At 52.5% G+C, this 24,037-nt stretch overlaps 1 protein-coding gene across 4 annotated transcripts in view; it reads right to left on the bottom strand.

The window, feature by feature from the left end:
• Ephb2 (EPH receptor B2) overlaps positions 1–24,037 on the bottom strand; it is a 182,268-nt gene that overhangs the window by 121,428 nt on the left and 36,803 nt on the right. The window lies entirely within an intron of this gene.

The raw sequence follows: 24,037 nt of genomic DNA, 5'->3' as shown, positions 1-24,037 counted from the left end.
TTTGTTCTTACAGAGCTTCCTCTATTCCTCCAAACCCAGCCTCTCTGCTCCATACTCCCGCTACTCCAAGAGCCTAGGCAATCGTGGGAGTCTACTTCTATTATGACCTTCTCTCTGTGGTCATTCCCCCACCCCAGATAATCACATCTCACTAACCTAGGAACTATCGGGCCCTTTCTTTACTGGTGGAGTGGTCTTTGTTGTTGTTATTTTGGATTGTTTGTTTGAATGTTTTCTAGACAAGATTTCTCTGTGTAACTCTGGCTGTCCTGGAACTCACTCTATAGACCAGGCTGGCCTCAAACTCAGAGATCCACCTGCCTCTGCCTCTCAAATGCTGGGATTAAAGGTGTGTGCAACCAACTCTTTAGCCTGGTGGAGGGTCTTAATCTAGAGTTCTCTCCCTTGGGTTCCAAAGGATCTACAACCAATCCCTCAAATTTTATGTCAAAATTCAAGAATCTATTTGCTTTTCAACTTGTATCAAGACTGAAATGCCAGTCTTGGAAGGAATCCCTCTTCAACCTTTGGGGACCCATCATTTGCCTCTGGATACATGCTCTGTAGGTACCCTCCCCTCTTCTTCAGAAACTAGGAAACATTTCTTATACAATGTCCCCATCCTTGGACTCCCTCCTCCAGTTCTCAGCCAACTCTACCCCAGGATCAAGCCCCGAAGAGGGTGCTAAGAGCAAACACCAGAGTGTGCTTGTCCCTTGCCCGCTGGGGTGCCAGAGACTCAAACCAGTGTCAGAACCAGTCACTTGTGGGAAGAAGCCATATAGCTTAAAGTGAAGGAGACCCACAGGCCCTGCAGATCCTGCTAATCCCAAATCAGGGTCAGAAGCCTTCCCCTGGAGTCCTTTCCTAACAAAAGGCTCTCGAAACGGAACTGAACCGTAGCTCTTTGAATGGATCTACACGGATACTCTCAACCATTCGTTCAACAGAGATATCTCAATATCTGTCTTTTACCAGGCACTGTCCTGAATATTCTAAGAGAGAAAACTAGAACCTGAGTTGAACCTCTGGACCCCACAAGAGGGCGGAAACAAAGAGTCAACTCCATTAATGAACATTAACATGTGTGTAGTGCCATAGGTTCCCCTGATCATACATAACCATCATGTACACACATATACTACTAATAAATAATTATTATTTTTAAAAACATCTCCCAACTATGGAGCAGCTCATAGCCTGGTGATGGAGATTAGTAAAAGTGACTGTGAGGTCTAGGAGCTCACAGCTCCAGACCACCTATGATAGGAAGCACACTTTACTATACTTCAATTCTGTGCCTGGTACAGGCATCATTATCCAATACCCACATCATGTGGCCATCTCTGTAACCGCTGCAGGCATCACTAATCGATCTCTGCACTCTATGGCCACTACTTACTTCTTCCATAGCATTCCAGGAAATAAAAAACAGACCATTTGAGATGCCTGCCTAGTCCTGCCCAGTAGCCTTATTTTGGAAAGAGGGGATCTGAGGCACAGGCAGAAGGGACTTCCTAGAGACCAGACAAGAGACACACAGGTGTTTTGCCTTCTACTGTCTATATTTCTAGGCACTTGAAACAACTAGTCCTTTGGTCTATGCTAGATGCGCCAGGGACAGGAGAGTGTCCAGGCTGCAGAGCCGATCCAAATGGAGGTAATGAGGGTGTGAACTACGACAGGGAGGTGTTGATGGAGGGCGGGAGAGGGAGGGGTGTCTAGGCGGAGGTGACCCCAGCCGGACCTCTGAGCTGACAAGAGAAGCTGCAAGAAGAGCCCTCATGACCGCCTGGGGCTCGAGTTTGTGGTCACTGTGTCCTTTTGCGCTTGAGAGGGGGTGATGGGGAGGGGGTGCCAGGGACAGTGGGAGCCAGTGCCAAGGGCATCCTTTTGATGGCAAATTGGGGGGAAGTTCCATTGTGCAGCTTGGGAGCTGAAAGAAGGTTGCTTTTCACACTCGGAATGCTACAGATTCTTCTTCCTGGAGAGAACAAGGGCTGAACTTTTAACCTGTTTTCTCTCATCGGACTCAGCCAGAGACGCGCCAAGCTGGGCTCTCAGCCTGGGCCCTGCAAGCAGCTGCTGGGGGCAGGGAGAGGGGAGCCTCTCCTGGGACACAGTGGGGTCGGATGGGAGGCCAGCCCCGCCAAGCAGGTGGCCCCACCCCTTGGCTAGATTCCTGGGCTGACCCCAAGGAAAAAGCACTAGAAGATTCCATGGCTTAGAGGAGGCGGGACTGCGAGGTGATGCTGGAAAACTCGGACCCAGGGGATAGAAGTGACACACCACAAGGCACACTGTAAAGGTCACAGCTTAAATCAGGCTCCCCAAGAAGCCCTGGGCTCTGTCTTCCTCCCACCACACCTATCCACACCCTGGCCAAGCTGGGTGGGAAATAGCTAGAGGGATAAGCAAGAAGGCAGCGCTTCCCAGGAAAGAGCCAGGAGGAGGAAAGGGACAGGTAGTGGGGCCGGCCGGGACTCTTCTCCTCCCTCCTCTGGGCTCTGCCTTAAGCCAGCTTTCTGGAAACTGTGCCCCGCCCCCCCCCCCCCCCCCGAGCTTCGGCAGGATGGGGCAAAGGGCTGACCTCCCCCAAACCCACCTTGGCCCTTTAACTCTCGTGCCTCCTTTCCCTTTGCCTGTGAAAGCGGTGTGAGCAGGGCAGGGACCTCGGCTTCTTCCTGTTTTGGTTTTTGTGTGACAGGATCTCGTTCGTTGCCTGGCTGACTTAGAACTCAATATGGGACCAGCAAGGAGGTCAGTTGGGAAAAGAACTGGCCACCAAGTCTGCCAATCATCTGAGTTTGATCCCCAGGTCCATATGATAGGGGGAGAAAACTGACTTTTGCGAGATGGTGTCCTCTGAAGGTGTCCTTATGTATATGATGGGGTGTGTGTGTTTGTGTGTGTGTGTCTGGGTGTGTTTTTGCACTTGAGTATGTCTCACATGCACATTAAATTAAAAAACTTTAATGCAATATGTGGGGAAAAAAAAGAACTCATGATATTGTTCAGGCTGACCTAGAATTTACAGCAATGCTCCTGCCTCTGACTCCTAAGTACTAGGAATACAGGTGTGTATACCACCATGCTTGGTCTACCTCAATTTTAACACAGGTTCTCTTTTTTGCTGGCCTTGCGCTCTCTCTCTCTCTCTCTCTCTCTCTCTCTCAGGTTGAAGCTGGTTTTAAACATGCTAGGTAAGCATTCTGCTACTAAGTTATATCCCAGCCTAATATGTTTTTGCAGTAATTTCCCAGGCTGGCCTTGAACTTGAACTCCTGCCTTGGGCTCCTGAGGAGCTTGAATTATAGGCGTGTGGAACTAAACCCTGCTAAACTCGAGTCTTTCAAAGCTCCATTTTCCTCACTGAATCCCTTCTGGGTACAGAGAGTAACCACAGGGGAGTATATCAGCCAGAGTCCACACACAGCAGGTCCTCCCTAAGCGTCGACTACTGCCTCAGGTGTAGTGTGGGGCTCCACAAACCATCCGGTGCCATGCAAGCTCACCTCAGAGGCTGGCCTCTTAGAAACAGAGGGGAGTCCAAAGGCCTCCAGAGTAGTGTGCCTTGCTCTGCGGCCCCCAGAGAGGACAACGAAGCTTGCTAACATCTCACAAGCATCGGCCCTCACAGGGACAGCCACAGCCTCCAAGGACTCCTTTCCTGCTCCATCGAAGGCTGCGCCCCCTGGATAGCCTAGCTTCTTTGTTCTAGCCAAACCAGTCAGAGAAGTCAGGCTTCCTCTCCACAAAATGTGGAAATCATAGCTCTCCCCTCAGGCAACGGCTCGGGCTCAGGACACCAACCCTAAATTCTATCCCAGCGCTGCCTCTCGTAACATCCAAGCAGCTTTCAAATCCCAACATCTGCAAAGGGAGAGAGAGCTAAAGTTCACGGAGACCCCGGCAAGGTCATGGGCATGCTTTCATCTCAGCAGGAGTTCCAGGCCATCTTCACCTGCATGAGGCACTTCAGGCTAGCCTGAGCTACTTAAAGACCCTGTTTCATTCAAAACAGCAACAGGCCAGTGAGATGGCTCAGGGGTGAGAGTACTTGCTACCAAGTCTGGCACCTTGAATTCAATTCCAGGGGACCCATATCATAGGAGATAAACAGTTCCCAAAAGTTGTCCATAGAACACCACATATGTGTCATGGGATGTTCACACACACACACACACACACACACACACAAGTAAATGCAACTAAATGCAAGTAAATGCAATTAAAAACAAAATAGCCAAAAACTCACTCATATCTGCACAGTGCCAAGAGCTACTTGATATTGTACCTTTTCACAAACAGGAAAACAGAGGCTGGCAAAGATGCAGGAGCTTGTCTGGGTGCCTGTCTGCTTCTCTGGTGAGCCGCCTTGGAGGAGCACAAGCTGTGTAGCACACTCTTCCTCACACCCCCTCCCTCTTCCTCTCCTTCATCTGCCCCCATGATATCCTCAAGCCAGGTCACCTTTGAGCAAAGCCCGCCCACCCCACAGCTCTGCCCCTCAGGGTGCCGAGAGAAGCCAGGAGTCCAGGGTGGCAACATCCCTTGTTTGCCACCCTCTCTCATTAGCCTGGGCATCCCACAGGGTGGGTGCTGGGTTCCCAGGACTCAGGATAGGGCTTGGCACACAGGAGGCCCCTTCACCCCACTTGCCCGAGTCTGCTCCGGCAGCTTTGCAAGCTGGGGCCTGTCACGTAGACGTGACTTCGGCCTTCCGACCTCCAACCTGAGCTAGGACGGCTATGATTCATTTACTGTTTTCCTTCCAATTGACTTTTTTTTTCCTTAAGTACATTTTAAAGAGGAAAAAAAAAGACCTCATTATTAGAAATGGAAAAATCAGTATCTCTGGCATTGGAAGAGGGAAACGAGATTTGAGAACTACCAATCCAAGGGTCCCCTAATACCGCCTCACTGCTCACACTCTGGGAGCCACTGGGTTCCCTCAGTCCTCATCCTCACACACGTGGCGCTGACGGCAATCCCTCGCCCGCACGCGGAAGCTGTTGCCACTCCGTACTGATAATTAATCACTATCGGGATATGGAGAGGACCACAGCTCAGACTGTGTGAGGTATGCCATGGGTTGTGGGGATGGCTTCCTGGAAGAAGCGAAGCCCAGTGGAGGCTTGAGAGCCAATTAGGAGGGAGCCAGCCAATTCTGGGTGGCTTGGGGTGAATGGGTGGGTGGCCTTGCTTTCTGTTGCTATGATAAAATACTGACCAAAACCAACCTTGTGGAAGAAAGGTTTTATTTGGCTTACAGTCCATCACGAAGGGAAGCCAAGTAGGAACTCAAGGCAGGAACCAGCGTGGCCAGGGAACTTTCTCATAGCCTATGGATGGCACCACCCACAATGGGCGGGGGCGGGGCCCTCCCACATCAATTACCAATCAAGAAAATGCTCCACAGACACGCCTACAGGCCTATTTGAGGGAGACAATCCCTCAACTAAGATTCCCTCTTCCCAAGAATGACTAGGTTTGTGTCAGGTTGACAAAAAACTATGACAAAGGACCAGGAGGCGGGACACCAGAGGCAGAGGCACGGAGGAGCCGGTGGAGGTGGAGCCAACTGGGTGACACCGCTGGCTGGCGGCTGAGCTCTGAGTGCGGGCCCTGGGTTGGAGCAGGCTTGTCTGCTGAAGGGCAGCAGCTTGCCAAGCCCCTGCGCTGGACCCCACCCAACAGCCCACATCCTCACCTGCTCATCTCCTGCCTGCCACAGCTGTTCATCTGTCCGCACAATCTCCACTTACCAGGCCTTGACCAACTGAAGTGCCATTAAAAACAAAAGGGTAACAACAAAGACCCTCAAAGGATCTATGGGGAAAATGAGGCCACACAAACTCTCCACATCAGGCAAAAACTCAAGCCAGAGTGTTCCTCTGGAGAAAACAGGGTCTGGGCCACGGGAGTGGCGTTGGCCCCAGCCCTGCTCTGCCGCACCCCCTCTGCTTCCTGGAGACTGCACAGAAGAAAGCAATCAGGAGGCCCTGATTGCACAGGCTGGGGAGGCCCGCCGGCCCCTCCGGCTACGTGTGAATGAGCAGTATGCATTTCAGAAATATTTGAACTAAAAGGGGAGACACACTGAAGTCGTTAGCATCAGGCCGACGGGAGGTGGCGGCGCGGGGCCCCTGCTCCCAGGCTGGGGTAGATGGATGCCCCCTGCTCCTTAACCCACCTCATCAGCTCTGCCCCAGCCCGTGTTGGGTTGGAATTCTCAGACTCTCCATCTGTACTGATATGTCCAAGGGACAGGAGGAGGGGATGTTCCTTACGCACTTAGGGTATATTGAAGGTTGGCACCATTTCAGGTTCAGGACAACTTACAGAGTCCATTCCATGGGACCCACTTTACAGATGAGAGGGCTGATGTCAGAGATGGAAAAGTGGCCACTAGCTTATGAGTCCACTTCTGTCCACTCCTACATCTGTGTTATTTCTAAGATGATAGGGCTGTAGCCACAAAAATGAGACAAAACAGAACAAGAAAAATCGCTACTGCACACTCGCAAGTGTGTGTTTTTGTGTGTGCGTGTGTATGTGTGTGCGCGTATTCTCAAGCTGAGTGAGCAGGAGGGGAGGAGGCACAGATGGCCCAGGTAGACCCTTGGCTTCAGCACTTTCTACTGTCAGGAAAGTGGTCTCCTCTCTGGACCTCATTTTTTGCATCATATAAACGGATCGTGTAGCACAAGTGATGTGATATCTTCAGGAACCCCCATTGTTTTTGAGACAAAGTCTCACCAGATCCTGGCTAGTCTTAAACTGGCTATGTAGCTTTGCCCTCCTATCCTTCTGTCTCCACCTCCCAAGTGCCAGGACATGTGCCACCACACATGGTTTTCTGTGCCACTAAGGATTGAGCCACATGGCCAGCCCTCTTGGATCCCTCATTTGAGTGAGACCTGTATCTGCTGGTTCACTATAGCCTCAGCACCGAGAGCCTGGCACCAGGGGGAACACTGTCTCTGTACAGGGCAGTTGGTGGCAAATCTACAGCCCACATCCCATCACCAACCCTAAGAGGCTACAGGATAAAGTCTTAACTCACCCTGCAGTAAACCCACCCCATGCTCCTGACATCTGGCTAAGCTAGTTACCCCCACAGGCCATCTTTTCCATCTCTCAAGGGTCCAGTTATCCTGCTTGCCGAAGACACAACGCTACTCTAAGACTTGATGACTTGACTCTTCCAGAATGTTCTCCCTGGAATGCTTGGCCCTTCCTGCTCTGTTAGCTTGGCTCATTCTCCTGCTTCTTCCTGGCAGCTGTCCTTGGCTGTTCCCCCTCTGGCTGGGGTAGGAGCAGAGTCACAGTCATTCAGTGAACATTGATTCCTTTAGCCTGTGCCAAGGACCTCGATGCGGAGACCGACCCACGGGTCCTTGCCTGGAGGAGCACCCAGACTCGTGCCCGACAGATGAACTCACGGCAGGCAGGGAGAAGCAGTGGAGTGGCTGGTCCAGGCTGAAGAACTGGGTCACGCACAGGAAAATCAGCTCCGGCTATGGAACCAGCAGAGGCGTCTCAGACGAAGAAGCATCCACGCTGGGTGGAGAGGGCTCACACACAGGTGGGACAAGATGGGGCATCTGGACACTGGTTAAATAGGTGACCAGCTTGCAGCAGGCTCAAGGCTATACCTCACTGCAATGGAGACATGTAGGGAGAAGCCAGAATGTAGAGGTCCTTGGATGCAGGCCTGAGGAGTTTGGATCAGAGCCATGGGCATCAGGGAGCCACGGAGGACTCCTGGAGAGTGTGATGTGGCCTGTCCTGACACCTGAGAGCTAAGGAACAACCCTGGTATAGGGGATGAAGTCAGAGCTGGGATCGGGCTGTGGCAGGGGCTTGAGGCTGAAGATGAATAGATCCACGGTAGCTGTACCCAGAGGCCTTTGCTCCAGCTCCCCACAGCCCAGTCAGTCAGCCTGCCAGGGGCCCATGTGACATGCACTGCTCTGTACCCTGCCCACAGCGCCTACTGTACCTGCCTGCATATGGGGCAGAGGTGACTTGAATCTAGGCCTGGATGGCATTGCACAGCCTGGTGAGAAGCCAGGCATAGCCATCGGCGGCTGGGAGCCAGAAGGCTCTTTCCATGGCCAAGATGAGGACTTCTAAGAGGAGGCCAAGAACCAGGGAGTAAACTCAAGGCCACCAACAGGCTGGTCTCTTTGCTTCTCTGAGCCTTGATTTTTCTCATCTATGAAATGGGGCTGAATAAGCCCTTGCTCTAGACTCTCACTGCGGGGCTTTGAGGAAATGAGGGGGGATTTGCTGGGTACAAAGCCAGTTGGCTTGTTTTCTAACCTCCTCTTTTGAGATAGGGTCATGCTAGGTAGCCTAGGCTGGGCTTAAACTTGATATGTAGCTGGGTGGTCTTCAAACTTATGATCCTCTGGTATTAGCCTCCCAAGTGCTAGCAATACTAGCCTGCCTTGCACGGAGCAATGTGCCAAGAACTAGGACATATAGAATCTACAAGGATGATGGCTAATGCCCAAGGAGGTCACCTCTGGCAGGTACTTCATTAGTATCATCTCACTGTTATCCCACAGCAAACTTATGGGGAAACTGAGGCACAGAGCCACCAAGGACTCCTACAAGGTCAACAAGAGGCAAAACAAAATTGGGCCTTTTTTGGTTCAATCCCAGAAGCCACCAGGCCACATTGTCTCCCAAAAGGGGATGGGGAATTATGGCTTCCCTCCATCAGAGCCTTCAGCGCCATGCCTTCTCATACTCTGGAAGCTGACCCTGTCCTTGCCCATGACAGAAATGAGAAGACTGAACCCAGAGAAGCCCAGGGATCTGCTTGCAGTCACACAGCCTGAAAGAAGCAGAGCTGGGATTTGAACTCAGGCCAGCCTGCCCAGCCTTCCAGAGACCTCTCCTCTGTATGGAGGATGAGAGGGCTGTTGGCCAAGTGTAAGGCCAGCTGGGGGACGATGCTGGAGAAACCCTGAGCCAGCTCCTGGAAGGTTCTGATTTCCTAGTGTGAAACCTGCCAGCAGGCATCGCGCTGTTTCCCCAGCATTGCCGGCTTGGCCCCTGGGCTCGAGGAAAGGGGACCCCACTAATGTAAAATCCTTATGCAGCCCTCTTGCCTGTCACGCTGCTCCCGGCCCTTGCCTGCCTGAAGCATGCTTGTGTTTTCTCAGGCTCGGGTGGAGGAGTCCCCGTGACGCCAGCTCCTGCACCATGTCCCCAGCCTGCCTGCCGCTGGCCTGGGCATCCGCCAGCGCCGGCTGCCCCGGCTGAAATCCAATCCGGCGGGCCAGCCGGGCTACTCACTAACAGCGGGCCGCATTGTGCTGCCCAAGCTTTGGGGGAGTTTGGATTCGCTGCTTAGGGACCCACTTAACCTCCGCCAAGGACAGGATGATGGATGGGGGTCTGGGACGGGGTTGCTGGGGGTGGGGTGGGCGGTAAATGAATACCAGGGCTTGCTGAGGGAAGGAAGGAAGGGAGGCAGGGACCGATGGCCTGGACACATTAAGAGTTCCTTTCGTTCCCACCACAACCCCAGGGGCGCTTCATTAGGCTGGTTGCATACAGGAAATGTAAATTCTGAAATGTTAAGTGACTTATCCAGGGTCACACAGCAAATCAGAAACTAAATCCCAGAGATCTCCCAGTGCATCTGGGTGCCTCTTCATAAACACATTGGCTTAAATAAATTCACACATCATTCCTATCCAGTGAGAAGTTATGAAATTTCAGTTGGGGGCATTATTGTGCACACCTACTGTGTGCACCTACTTACTCTGTTAGTACTCCATCTGGAGGTCCTAAGGTGACCAACTCCTTTAGGGAGAACTGTTAGTATTCATGGACGTTTCAGAGAACAAAGCTTAGACAGAGAGAGAGAGAGAGAGAGAGAGAGAGAGAGAGAGAGAGAGAGAGAGAGAGAGAGTCACCAGGCCTCAGCCATTTACACAGAGTAGTGACCAAATATCAAAATATTTTGTTGGGCCAGTAAAATTAGCCTTGCCACTAAGACTAATCCCTTGATTTTGATTCCCATATGGTGGAGGCAGAGACCAGACTCCTGCAAGTTGTCCTCTGACTACACATAGACACATAAACAGTACACATATCACAGAAGCACTCAGGAAGCAGAGGTAGGCAGATTTCTATGAGTCTGAGGCCAGCCTGGTCTATGTAGAGAGTTTGAGGCTAGCCAGGGCTACATAGTGAGACCCTGTCTCAAAAACAAGTACAAAAGACAAATGCAAACAAAAATATAAAACAATTTTCATCGCCCCTCCGCCCCTCACCTTGGGTAGAGTTCACACCTGTTCTTCTAGACACCATGACTTCCCCTGAGACGGTTCTAGCCCTCCTGACCTGTATGGGGCACTTAAACTTGTGGTCTTCTATCCACTTCCAATGTCATCTCCTCTGAGATGCCACCACGGGTGAGCAGGATGAACCCCTGATCACAGGTGTGTCACTCAGCCCCGGGACAGCCTGTTTCTTATTATTATCCAATGGACTGCAAGCACCTGGCAGGCTGGACTGAGGCGGGCGACGTCACAACCACCAGCCTCACCTCTACGCCATCATCAGGCCTCCCAGGCTCATCCCGCATCACACCATCCTCCTGGCTGCCTAGTGACTTCTTCCAGCAGACACCCTCGGAGGCATGAAGACGGCTTAAACACCGGACAGCTGTCGCTCAGTGGCTGGGGGGTACAGGCTCCGGGAACCCCAAGGGTACCCAGATTTCAGGTGCCGGAGTTCCTTCCACCCAAGAGCAAAAGCAAAGCGGTCTGCACAGAACCCATGGGCTCCTTCCAGGAACTTGAGGTCATCTCTCCATTGACAATATGGAAGACAATACAAGAGCTGCAGAAGCCCTCAAACCTCATTGCTGGAGAGGGCCAGAGCAAAGAAAACAGTCTGTATGTGATTAGTTCAGATTTTTTTTTTTAAAGACGGGTCTTATGAAGTGCAATCTGGCCTCTGACCCTGTAGCTGAAGGTGACCCTGAATGTCTGATCCTCTTACCTTTACCTCCCAAGTGCTAGAATTACAGGCGTTCACCACCCCACAGGACTTCCTGAAGTGCTGGGGATGGAATTCAGGGATTTGTGTCTACTAGGCAAACACTCTACCTACTGAGCTGCATCCCTGAGCTGCATCCCTAGCAACCAGATACAAAGTTCTTTTTTAGGATGTTTTCGACACACAGTTGGTTGGATTCACGGATGTAGAGTTGATAGATAACGGGAAGTTGATTACGTAATTCAAAGCCCTTACTTTGTGCCAACCACTGAGCTGAACTGTCACTGGCGCTCAAAACATCCTGAGATGGTATCTGTGCCTGTCCACCCAGCAACACCCACCTGTCTATCATTCTGTTCACCCAATAACCTACTGCCCATTCACCTGCCCACCAGCTTTGCCTGCCCACCCGCTCCTGTAGCCATATCCATGGGGGGCATCCACTCCCATAGCCCCAGCCTCCTTGCCTTCTACAAAACAAAGCTTCAGAGAGGTTATGAAACTCACCTAACATCACACAGCTAGAAAGCCACAGAGCCCGGAGGCGTACCAATAACTTCCCTCTCCCTGCTCAGTGATCCCCCTCCCCGATTCACTTCATACCTAACTGTCCTGCCCCACGCAGGCTTAATCGCGTAAGTCGCCTCAAATCCTCTGGATGTGAGGGGAGTGTAAATTAAAGATCAATATGACACAGACCACTGCGAAGCCCAGTCAGGCCTGTGAGGCTGAAGTCAATTAGCCAGCCTGCTGCAGGGCCTGCCGGGGCTGCGTCTATTTGCCTAATTGGCCCTGGTTCCCCCCCGCCCCCCCAGTGAAGGGCAATTAACTCAAACTTCAGAACCCGGAGCACCCCTCGGCTTCTGGGCAAGGTGTCGGGCATTTAGCCACGCTGGGATTTGCTATTCATCCATTCACCAGTGACCCCCACACACGGATCCATCTGTCTTTCCGACCATCTGATCCTTGCAGTCAACAAAGTACCCAAACTTCCACCCACCACCCGCGCACACACACATCCATTTGCATGCCTGCCCACCCACCCACCCATTCACTCATCCAGCAAAGCTCCCACCCATTCCCACACTCACGCATTGAACCACCCAATCCAGGCAGCCGTTTATGGACACATTCTGCTATCCTGACGTTCAACGCCCCGCCCCAACCCTCTCACTCCATTCACACCTCCCCACACACTCGCCTCTCACTTAGATGTCCCTCTGTATCTCTCTCCCTCCCCCTCTCTCCTTCTCCTTCCCTTTCTCTCCCCATTCATCTCTCCATTGACCCATCCTTCCATTCCCGTCATTCATTCACACACCCACACAGCTGGTTTCCACACCTTTTTAATCCAGCCAGCCTGCATTCGTCAAACACCCACAATGTGCCAAGCCTGAATTAGCACTGGAAAACAACAACCACAACAACAACACAATAAAATGGGTACCATCCTTGGAGAAACCAGCTGATCTGGAGCAAACTCTAGACTTGCAGCCCGTTTCTAAAGGGCTTCCCGCGCTCCACACAGCCTGTTCTCAGCCCCTGCCCCATGCTTGGACTGTTATCCAGTTCTGCCCTGCTGCCTTTGGGTCTGGCCTCCATCTGCCTCCAGACAGCCCAGATCGTGTAAGAACAGGACATGCCTGAGGCCTGCTGTACCTCACAAAAGGCCTCCCGTCCTAGCATGGCTCCTGCTGCAGGGAGGACCCCAGGCACAAGATGACAGGGTTTCAGATCCCAGGCCTAGATAGATGGGTCCCCAACCCTGATCAGGGGCTGGAGGAGACTGCACTTGAGTGGCACTTGACTTAAACCCCACATTTAGAATAGACAGCCAAAAGGAGGGAGGGAAAGAGGGGCAACCGAACTGGACATGGGGTGCTCCAGGAGGCTGGGACTCCATACCCCACAAACCTCAATGGCTTGAAGGGGCTCAGCTTCACTTCTTAGAGGAAAGTGGCTTGACCTGGTTCTCCCTTTCCAAATTGTAGTGCAAAGTCAGAGAGGTACAGCGAGCCTCTCAGGCCACACAGCAGGCCCAAACAAAACGGATTCCACCTTAAGTCCGATGGCTTCTAATCTCTCCATTTCCTTAAGGTGTCTGCTGTCTCAGAAGAGACATTTCTAGAATGTCTGAATGGCTCCCTGCAGGAGAGCCATTTATAACACAGGTACATTATTAAGATAGCCCGGGGGGCAATTCCAGCACTCAGGAAGCAGAGAGAGGAGGGATCCCTGAGTTCAAGGACAGCCTGGTCTTCAGAGAGAGTTCCAGGATGGCCAGGGACATGAAAGAAACCTCTCAGATAAACAAACAAAATCACCACCACCACCACCAACAACAACAACAACAGCAGCAGCAACAACAACAACCCTATCAAATCAAAAGATGCTCCAAGGCACCATGTCTGCCTTGTGACCTCCACCCCAGACACCCCAGAGTTCTTGGCCGCTGCTGCAGCATGTTGGGAGGTGAGGCCCACCAGCCCTGCAAGGTGTCCTGCAAAGGTGTCCTGCATGCACGTTTCCCCGGAGAACCCCTCTGTTCTGCCTCTCATCCTCGTCATCGTCGTCGTCATCATCGTCGTTGTCACAAGTGGCCTCTGAGCTTCCATCCCCAGTTACTGCCCATTTCCCACCAACCTAGTGGTTGCTGGTCAGAGGAGCAAATGCCAGGCACAGACTCAGGCCCAAGAGCTTCTAGAACAAAGTGTGTATGTGTGTGTGTGTGGGGTGACATCGTGATTGACCATAAAAAGGCTAATGAGGACAGAAAGGGCTAGGGGAGACTCTGGCCTTGAAATGGCGGGGGCTTTGGGTGACAAGACATGGGAGGGAGAGGCCTCCTGAGCCAGCTGTGGGGAAAGACCACCCTGCTCCCAGCACGCCCATCCACCATCGTGGCTACTGTCTGCCGAGCATCTATTACCTGTAATTCACTAGGCCCCGTGGGCCACATACAGAAGTCATCTCTTTAAACCCCTCAAAGCCTATGTCATGGTCCCTAACTTGCACATAAACTAACTAGGGGCTCAGTCAGTAGACTGAGATCCACCCCACCAAATTGGGAGTAAATTGGTTAGGAAGACTGACTTTAATTTCTGAGTCATGTGCCCTCTCACTGTCCCAAGGACCCTTTTCTGTGGTGTGGCAGAGTCTCAGGCGATGGTCAGTCAGAGCAGATGGTAGGGACACAGAAGGGTGGGCTTCAGGCCTGGGCACCGCAGCATGGAGCGTGGGAAGCAGGCATGGTCCCATCCAGAGATCAGGGGACTGGTGCTGCCAGGCAGAGGGAGGTAGGAGAGACAAGGCTACCTCATAGCCAATTGGGTAGGAGAAACAAGGCTACCTCGTAGCCAGTTGGGTAGGAGAGACAAGGCTACCTTGTAGCCAGTTGGGTGTTCCATCTGCCACAGCTGTGGATGCTTTTGTGGTCTCTATGGAACTGGCGGGAGCTTCTATAACGAGCTAGGCTATGGGCCTGCCACGTAAAGAGAGCTCTTCTGGCTTCTGGTAAAGTGCAACAGGGACATCAGGACTGTGCCGGAGACGCATCCGTATGGATGTAGAGGGTGTTTCCAAGGGGAGGTAGGCAATCTCGATGGTCTCTGAATCTGTGCCTTACACTGGGAAACAGAAAGCTGCCTATGACAGGAAAACATGCTTCTGTGCCAGCCCAGAAGGCCAAGACCAGTGTGACACTTAGACCTTTCTTGGTGGCACCTTGGTAGCACCCTGGCCCAATCCCCAGGGTGCCACCCTCCGGACTCTAGTGCCCACTTGGCTGCTCTGCTCGGCTATTTGTGGTGCTGCCTTGCCTAGAAAGATAGGGACCCTACAAAAGAGCCACACAAGAGAAGGTCTCAAATTTCTTCTACACAGCAGACACCTAGCCTCCACTTGCCTGTCCACACTGCTTTCCCTGCCTAGCACATCCCTCACATTTCCCTGGAAAAATCTGAATTAGCCTTAAAGACTCAGCCCTACTATGTCTTCCTCAGGAAGCCTTCCCTGACCGGGCAAAATGCCCCTCCTCCACGTGCTGGCTTTCCCTCCAACATCTGAGGTCACTTCCTGGACCTGTTTAGAGTGAGCCCAGGTTCCTGCATGTGACCAGACCTGGCCCTCTGCCCCCATCTCTCAGCCCTACAAAGAGGCTCCTCCTCACTAGGAATTCTGTAGTGGCAGCAGCAGGCAGCGGGCCTGGGGATTGCAAGGGGTACCAGACCCACCCGCTCTGGGAGTTGGGTTAGGAATTTCTGCTCTAATTGGGAAACTGTATGCAGAACCTCAAGCCCCTACCCCGCCCCACCCCACCTCCGTGCTATCCTGTGCCCTATTCTGCTAAGGCAGACGCTTCTCTTACAAGGTAAGGTATGTGATGGATGGTCCCCTCAGGCTGATGGGAGATCCTGACCCCTTTGCTTCCCACATAGCCTCAATGATCTTATCAAGAAAATGGGGAGAAACAAATACCCACTTAAGGGGAACCAAGAAGAAACTCTCAACCTAAGGCCTGCACTGCGGCTACCCTACAATGACCATCACCCTGCCTCTTGGAGACCAACAGAGATGAGGACAGTAATGAGGGAGACCTCTGGGGTGGGCAGTGGAGCCAGGCTAGAGCCATGGAGTACTCCCTGCTGCCCCTCTGAACATCCGTGATACTACACACTAAGGAGGCTACTTTCCAGAGTCCCGTCAAACAAATGTGGCAAGGGAGGCCCAGACAGGGATGGTGACTTGTCTGAGTTCTCCAGGGAGCTGGGGTGTGCTGGGATCCTGGGCATCACCCGGGGCTTTCTTCTTCCTATCTCCTTCCACAGCTTAAAGTCCCCTGGGCCAGGCCTGGCAGGGAGCGTTAGCTTGGCCTTATTTAAAGTTGCAATTATCTGTCCCATCTCCCGCTGGCTTCGCTCAGCTCTCCGGGGAGGCGGGAAGACCCTGACGGAGGATTCAGAATGGGGAGTTCCTAGGGAATCTCCCCGAGGCTGGTGAGGGAGGCTGAAGGCCTCATCTCCACACATCTAGAGGACTTTTTCTTCTGCGTTCTGGGCCTCTCTCCCTGGTGCTCCTGTCCTAGAAGCTGGTCAGGCCTGCAGGGCTTCCACAGGGTTGGAGGGATGCTTTCTCAGTCCTGCAGAAGTGAGTGGGTCACAGCAGACTAAGAGATAAGGGGTTGTTGTGGCGCAGTGCAGGAAGCATCCAGTGTCCCCCTGGATGGAGGCAGGTGAGACCGCATAGCCAGGTGCTGGGTGGCGGGTCTGAAAGTCAAGGCGATGAAGACAGAGGTGAGGAGGTTGAAGAGAGCAGGATGAATCAGAGAAGGCATCAACGGAGGAAAGTGATGGTGACTGGGGTAGAGTTTAGGATTCAACACACTAGTGGCTTATGAAGGGTCAGAGTGTGACAGCTCTGAGCTGTAGACAGGAGCTAGAAGAGGGCTGGGGTGGGGGGGATGCATCAGTCTGTAAAGCGCTTGCTAAAGGGTCATAAATACCAATACTGACCAATGTGAGGATGGTTCAGATCCCTACCTGACTTGGCTCTAAGCAGCCACTCAATAAAGAAAATAATACTACTGCTGCCACTGCAGACACGAGACCATCCTGTCCAGCCTAGGCAGAAGCCAAAGGGCTTTCTTGTCAGTGGGACACAGAATAATGACATTCCCCACCACACCCCCCAATGCCAAGACACCCACATCCACCTGACCCTCGGAGTGTGAACATTGCCTTAAATGGAAAAAAAGGAATTTTCAAGGATTAAGGATCGTGAGACAGAAGATTGCCTTGAATACCCTAAGAGGGCCAGGAGGGACAGTCAGGGATAAGGAGGGTAGCTGGGGTCGAGGGGGATGCTGTAACAGCACAGCCCAAGAGCACTGTGGTCTCTAGAAGCTAGCAGCACAAGCAGACACTCCCTGGGGCTTTAGCCAGGATGTGGCCCAACACCCACATCAGTGAACCCTATGTCCCTGACCTCCTGAGCTACGTACGTGATGCTAATTTTGTGCCACTGGGAGCCACTAGACTGATTTGTCACAAAGACGACAGAATGAATGTACCATTCATAATAGAGTTAGTGCTGAGTTGTCACACACACACACACCCGCCCCATGTCTGAGAACAAGCAAGGATGTGGTGGACCAGGGTGCCTCTGGCCACTTTCTCTGGATGGTGGGATACCGTAACAGGTGGCTCTTCCACCATGGGCCCAGTGTCAGCTGCATATCAGGTCCTTGGCAGGGACCTCATCTTCCAGAGGTCTTAAAGACAAGCACTATTACCAGTCCATTCTACAGACAAGGAAACTGAGACTCAGAGAAGTGAAGGCAGGGCTTTCTGGGCTGACTTCTTGCTTGCCAAGGCTCAGAGAGCATCTCAGGGGCCTGCTCATTCCCAGGCTGTTGGGGTTCTGACTGCTGGGGGCTGCTGGGGGCTTCTGGAGGCTTCTGGGGACTGCTGGGGGCTGCTGTGTAGCTCTGAGGCCACTTCCTGCCACTACTCAGAAGCCTTGAGGCAGGAGCCACATCCTTTAATCCGTCCCATAGAGCTTTGTGCAGCAACTAGGCAAGGAAGAGAGTGCTGCAGAGAACTGGCCCACAAGAACAAGTGACATTTTGGGAGCTGGGGAGGAAGGCCACAAAGCCCTGGGTTCAATCCCCAGCATTGCATAAATCAGGTACAGTGATACAAACCTACCATCCTAGCTCTTGGGAGGAGAAAGCAGAAGGATTAGAAGTTCAAGATCATTCTATACTACAGAGGGGACTTGAGGTCAGCCTGGGATATGTGAGACTGTCTCAGAACCCCTCCTCTCCAAAGGAGAAAAGGGCTGGCACTCCAGGGCTCATGGGGAAAGCTCTCCTGGATGCTGCCTGCTTCGTCACCCAGCAGCTGTGTGGCCAGTGCACAGGGCTTCCGAGAGTCTGTCGCCTTATTTCCTATTTCACTGTCACCCTCATGAAGTGTTCAAGTCATGGAGGGAAATGCTTGCTGGGTCACAATCCTACAGAGAGGCCCCAATATCATGATGATCTAGAATGCTGGGGTTGCAAGAAGGAAAGAGCTTTTCTAGGACCCCCAAACCAGGAAGAAGCCCCACAGGCACAAAAAGACCCCTGGCTTGCTTGGCTTCCAGGGATCAAGGCATGGCAAGCTGGACATCCCATCCAGAGTTGGCCTTGCGGAATCCATGCGGCCTCTTCCAGAGACAGAGGCCCCAGGTATGCCTGGGGACCTGTGTCCAGGGCTTGCCCTGAGACACGGCCTCTGACTCTACTCTCTCCTTTCTCAGCGGGGCCCCAAGGGCTAGGCACTGCACCAGCCAAGAGTAGGAAAGCTGGGGCTAGGGTCTCAAGTGGTCCTTGGCTGATGCTCTCAGGGCCACCGGCCGGCACCCCCCTTCCCACACACTCCTGGGAGACGGCCTCAGATGACTCCCGGCAGTGTTGGTTCCAGGCTCAGGGAGGAGGAGGCAGGCTGGATGTCTCTGCCACAGCAGGCCGCAGCACTTGCGCGGAATCCCAATTGAGCTATTTTTAATGTGCTTCAATTTTCATTTTCTTTTATTGGAAAACACAGATGGTGACTTGCTGCCTCTCATACTGAGTGGTGCTGGCAGGGAGGGAGGCGTGCGGCACACATGCGGGCACCCCTCCCAGTGCTGGGGAGCCGGAGCCAGCACCAAGCTCTGCTGCAGCCTCTGGCCTCAGTTTACCCATTTGTGAACGTCTAAGCTGATCTGGGAGATAGTGCTCACTGCACACTGGCAGAAGCAGGCATCCAAAGTCAGGGCTCGGCTGCCAAGGAAGGAGAAGCTGGGTGTGTGGCACTATTGGCTTTGGGAGTTGGGGGGGGGCACCTTACTCAATCCTGAAATCAGGGTGGAGGGTGTCTCTCCATTTCACAGATGAAGAAATGGAGGCTCAGAGACCAAGTATTGTCCCGGGTTGTATAAGCCTGAGTCCAGCTCCTATATGCACTTTTCTGGGGCCTTTTCCTGTCTTGAGTTCCCAAGATGTATTCTCATGAGGAAAAAAGCATTCGTAGGCTGGAGGTTAACTCAGTAAAGTCCTGGCTGCGAAAGCATGGGGACCTGAGTTTGATCTTCAGAACCCACACGAAACTACCTGGCATTGCTTCCTCCATTTGTCCCAACGGTAGCAAATATGGGTGATGGGGTCTCAGCTGGCTGCGGCTCACCGTTCATGAGGACACTTTCAACGGCCTTGACCCTAGCCACCCCAAGTCCCCACAAGACCAAAGTCACTGGAATCACGGACACCAACTGGCCATCAGTAGCTAGGTTCTGAATTTTGAACAAAGAAATGGTGCCACAGCTGGCCGGGAGGAGCCTGCAGACCTGCCCCGGGTACACCATTGAGTCTGTTATCTCTAGGTTTCACTGGGCTGAGCTGTGTGGCTATTCAACCTCTCTGAGCTGTGTGGCTCTTAGGGAGTGTATTCAACCTCTCTGAGCTCGAGCTTCCCTAGCTGGACAAATGAGTCATACAGTCTGTACAAAGACTGAAATCGAAAGGTCAGAGAAGAGGCATCGCCACCTCCCTAAGGCTGTCATTTTGACTGTCCCAGTGCCACTTTCCTGGGGATACAGGGAGCTGTCCAAGGCAGAAGTGAGAAAACAGGTTGCCAGGAGCAGGGTGGTAGGAAGTGATTTCAGAAGCTTCGGATGTACTCAGCCAACACAACATCTGGGTTCACTTTCCCAGCCATATGAACTCTCCTACGTGGCAAGTGTCCTGGCCCCTGTAGTCAGGATGACAGGAAGCTGATTCCTAGAAGCTTGGGTTCTCAAAACACAAGGTGCTCCTCCCCAGTGGCATGGCTGTAGGGCCCAGGTAGGGCAAGAATAACTTGTGTGGGCAGCCCAGGGCTCTACCTGGACCTCCTATCCTTTACCCACCAGACTTTAGTGCCTTGCCTGGATCTGACCACATCCGACTACCCTGCTGGCTTAGCAAAGGCAACCGGGTTCCCTCTGTGCACATACCTCTCACCCCATACCCTGGGGCACAACTCATTCCTAGTGCCTCAATCCCACTTAGACTATGGTGGCTGGGAGGGCAAGGCCAATGGAGAAGTGGGAATGTGACCAGATGAGTCAAGCACTGCCATGTCTTGGTCTTCTGTAGGCGGTTGGACTGGGCTGTCATTCCCATCTGCTCGGGGGGTTGGCATCTACCAGTTAGAGAGCCTGATGCAATGCAGAGCCCAGGTTTCTGGGCCGAGTGTAGTCTAGGTGGGGTTTGGAGACGGTCCTTGGCCTCTTCGCCCAAAATTTGGCTTGGAGACCATACAGACAGTGGGGCTATGAAGAGAGTGTGATTGCCATCAGGGAAGGCTAGCTGTTAATTATCTCTCTTAAACACGACACCTTCTTCTTGAATGAAGGGGGACATGGAACACACCATGGAGTCAGCGGGGGCAGAGCCACGGTGTGGACCTAGCTGCTGGTTGTGCCCCTGGCACCACACTTCACAGTTTACAAAGCATGTCCCTCATTGCCCCATGCTTTCTTACAGCCATCCTACAACAGGGACACTAGTCAATCAGACCTTCACTGAGTGGTTACCATTGCACTGAGCAGAGCAGGGTGAATGCTAAAGGAGGTGACATCAGGGCACTCCAGCAATGTGGATGATCCAATGTGGAGCAGGAAGAGCCCAGGACAGACGGACCACCGTTAAGAACAGTAAAGAACACACTGTGTATTAGTGAGAGACACAGAGAAGGACCACACAAGCCCCTGTCTCCATTTGTATAGATGAACTGTAGATGTGAGAAGCCAAAGGTTTGCTCAAGGTCTATGGACATTAGCCATGGACTGAGTCCAGTGCTCTCCAGAAAGCTTTGTGACAGGTCAGAAGGCCGGCCAGGACATAGCATGAAGATATGTTCCAAGAAAAAAGGGCAAATGGAATGGTCCTGAGACATTAAGTACCCATGATCCCATCCAGCCATTTTCTGATGTGCTCTTCAGTTAGCTAACTCATCTATCTGTCCATCTATCCATCCATCCATCCATTACTCATTCATCCGTCCATCTATCAATTTACCTGTCATCCACTCACCCACCAGTCTATCTATCCATCTATCTATCATCTTTCCATTGCTCCATCTACAGATCCATCCATCCATCACCTACCCAAATCAGCTGGCTCCCTCCGTGGGCACTACGCTGTGTTCTAGAAGATGAGGATGCAGATTGGGTTGACTAACTAGCTACTTCATTGTAACAGATTAACATAACCTCAGAAATGGGTCCAGCTTGCTTCCTCCCATCCACATGTTCCACAGGGAGGAATCAAGGCTCACAGGGACTTCTTGGCTCAGGTAAGCAGAGACCACAAGTGAGAGGTGACACTGGCACTATGGTCAATGTTTCTCAGGCCCCAACTGGCAGCCAGAATCCTGCAATAGGCTCAGGACCAGAGCCTGGGCTGCTCTGAGGCATCCTTGTGCCCTGCCTGAAAGGTGTCCTATAACCCAACTGAGAGTTAGTGCTATGAGAATGATGGCCAGTTTGGGTTCAGGACTCACACAGGGTAGACCTAGATCCAAGGAAGGCCCGGAGCCCTGTCCACAGCTACAGCATCCCTGCTTATCTACTGCCAAGTACGGAGTCACACACATGCATGCGTGCACGCACACACACACATAAACACACACACACACAGCTTTTGTGTGAGTATAGCTTAGTGGTGGGGCACTTGACTAGCATGCTTGAGGACCGGAGTTCTATCACTAGTTCTGTGTAACCCGCCGTGTAAACTAGCTGTATGGCTGAGTACCACCTGATGTCTAACGTCATCAAAATGACCACTGCACAGAGGAGGACACCAAAGTTCAGACAGACAACAGATTCTATCCTGGGTTCCCTTGCAGAGTAACAAACGCTTTTGGATAGCAACAGCTCTGCCCTGGGTCTCCCTTCTGAAATGTCCTTGCTCATCTGGTTAAATCTTAGCACCTTTCAGAGCCTGCCATCTTAGGGGAGAGACCCTTCCTGACATCCCAACCACACATGCTCAGCCTGGAGCCAGCCTGTACTGCAGCATTCTGGGAGCTCCTCTGGGTGGACCCTGAAGCTTCCAGCAGAGGGGACTCTCCAAGAACTCCAGAATGTTCCAAGAGAGCACCGAGAGTCCTCAGATCTATAGAGCCAGCCACCCACTGCCCACCACCCATTGTCGAGAAGAAGCCCCTCCCCCAACACTTCCTCCACTATCGCTCTGAGTTTCAAAAAAAGAAATTCCTGAGTGAAAACAAATATGCTTATTATGTGATATTGAGACAATATAGCGGGGTCTACAGTAAGAAGTCAAAGCCTTCTCCCCGGAGGTGGGCGCAATTAGTGATCATTTAGACATTTTGCTACACATTAAGTGTATTTTTAGAGGCATAAATGGGTATTTATTCCTTTGAAAGTCACACGGAATTGCGTTCCTACTGAAGTTCACCCTGCTTGTAACTTGCTTTGACTCTTACACATCTGCCAACCCAGATACACAAGGTTCAGGAACATTCTACAGCTTCCTGCCTGTAGTTTGTGTTTGTAGCCCCCTCATCCACTCACCTCTCAGAGGTGTGTGAGGAGAAACTGAGGATACAGGTGATACCTGTCTTGGGCCTGGCTCTCAGGAACTGTGGCTGGGATGTACAGAGTGGAATCGGGGTCAGCGCATCCATGCTGTAGACTGGAGAATGTCCTCAGCTCTCCCCTTTCCCAGAAGTCCCATCTTACCCGCCAAGGCTCCATCCTCCCCTGGTCACATCCCCCACACCTCATAAATCTACAGGCAGCCAGGCCTGCTCAGCTCAGTCAGGATGCCCCTGACATCCAAGATAGCGCTACACTGGCAGAAGGTAAAACCGGCACTTGGACCCACCAACCGTCTCAGCCCTGGGCCCTGACCTGGCTGGGCTTGACCAGGGGTCCCAGGTTAACCCTGTGCCTCTCTCTTGGGAACTCTCCTTCTCAGGCCAGCTGCCCAGCTGGGCTTCCTGCCTCCCCTGTGGGGCCTTCCCGACGCCCATCCATCCTGAAACCGCAGCCGCACAGACCGTCCTGAACACTCTCTTTATCATGTCCCTCCCGGACTGTGGCCTGCCAGTGGCTCCCCAGGGTCCGTGGGAGAGAGTGCAAACCTCTTCCCCCAGAATTCCTGAGCTGGCTGCAGCCCCTTTGGCCCCACAGCCCCCCACCCCAGCCACCCTGGGCTGTTTAGTCCCACCATCCCACTTGGCATGAGTCCCTTGTCCTGAACTTCAACATGCCCGGTATAGACGAGATAGACGAGACTGCACCCTCCAAGGGTGTGGCCCTAGGCTATCACCAATCTCTCAGACAAAGACATCCCCTAGACTCTGAGGACCTCCTGAGAAGAACCACGGTAGCTTGGACACAGCATTTGGCTTCTTTTGAAGACTAAACACCCGTTTTCTTCCCCCTTCCTAAACCTAATAATATTAGAAATCCCAGCGAACGAATAGGGCATGCACCGGGTCCTAAGAGATTATTTATTTAATCAACTATTTAATCTAAACATGCTTTTGAGAGATGTAGGAACTCATCTCACACCACAGTGGTGGAAATCAAGTCAGACAAAGTCAGAACAGAGCACGGCATCCATCCGAGGTCTTCAGCTGCCCCTGGGAAGCGCCTCCTTCCAGAACCTTCCTCTCAAAGGAAGGCTTGGTGAGAGGGTGAGAGGGTCCTTGTTCCTAGTGCACTGTATCTGACCTCTGATACCAGTGAGGCCCATCCTGAGGTGGGGCAGACAGCGCAGTGGGGTGGACAGACCTTTCTGAGGCCACGGCTTCTCCTTCCTGGCCACAGCTTGACTGAAGGTGGCCTTTGACCAGATTAATTTGGGCGCTTTCATCTCCTATATCTACCCACAACTGTTTCCCTGAGTGAGTGAGATGGCTCAGCAAGTAAAGGCGTTTGCTGCTCACCCTGATGGCCTCAATCCCTGGGA

The sequence above is a fragment of the Mus caroli genome, unplaced genomic scaffold, assembly GCF_978045245.1.
Source record: "Mus caroli unplaced genomic scaffold, Mus_caroli_1 scaffold_6, whole genome shotgun sequence".
NCBI classification, from domain to species: Eukaryota; Metazoa; Chordata; class Mammalia; order Rodentia; family Muridae; genus Mus; species Mus caroli.
Note: the sequence above shows the minus strand (reverse complement) of the source record. Positions and strands in the feature narration are given on the sequence as shown.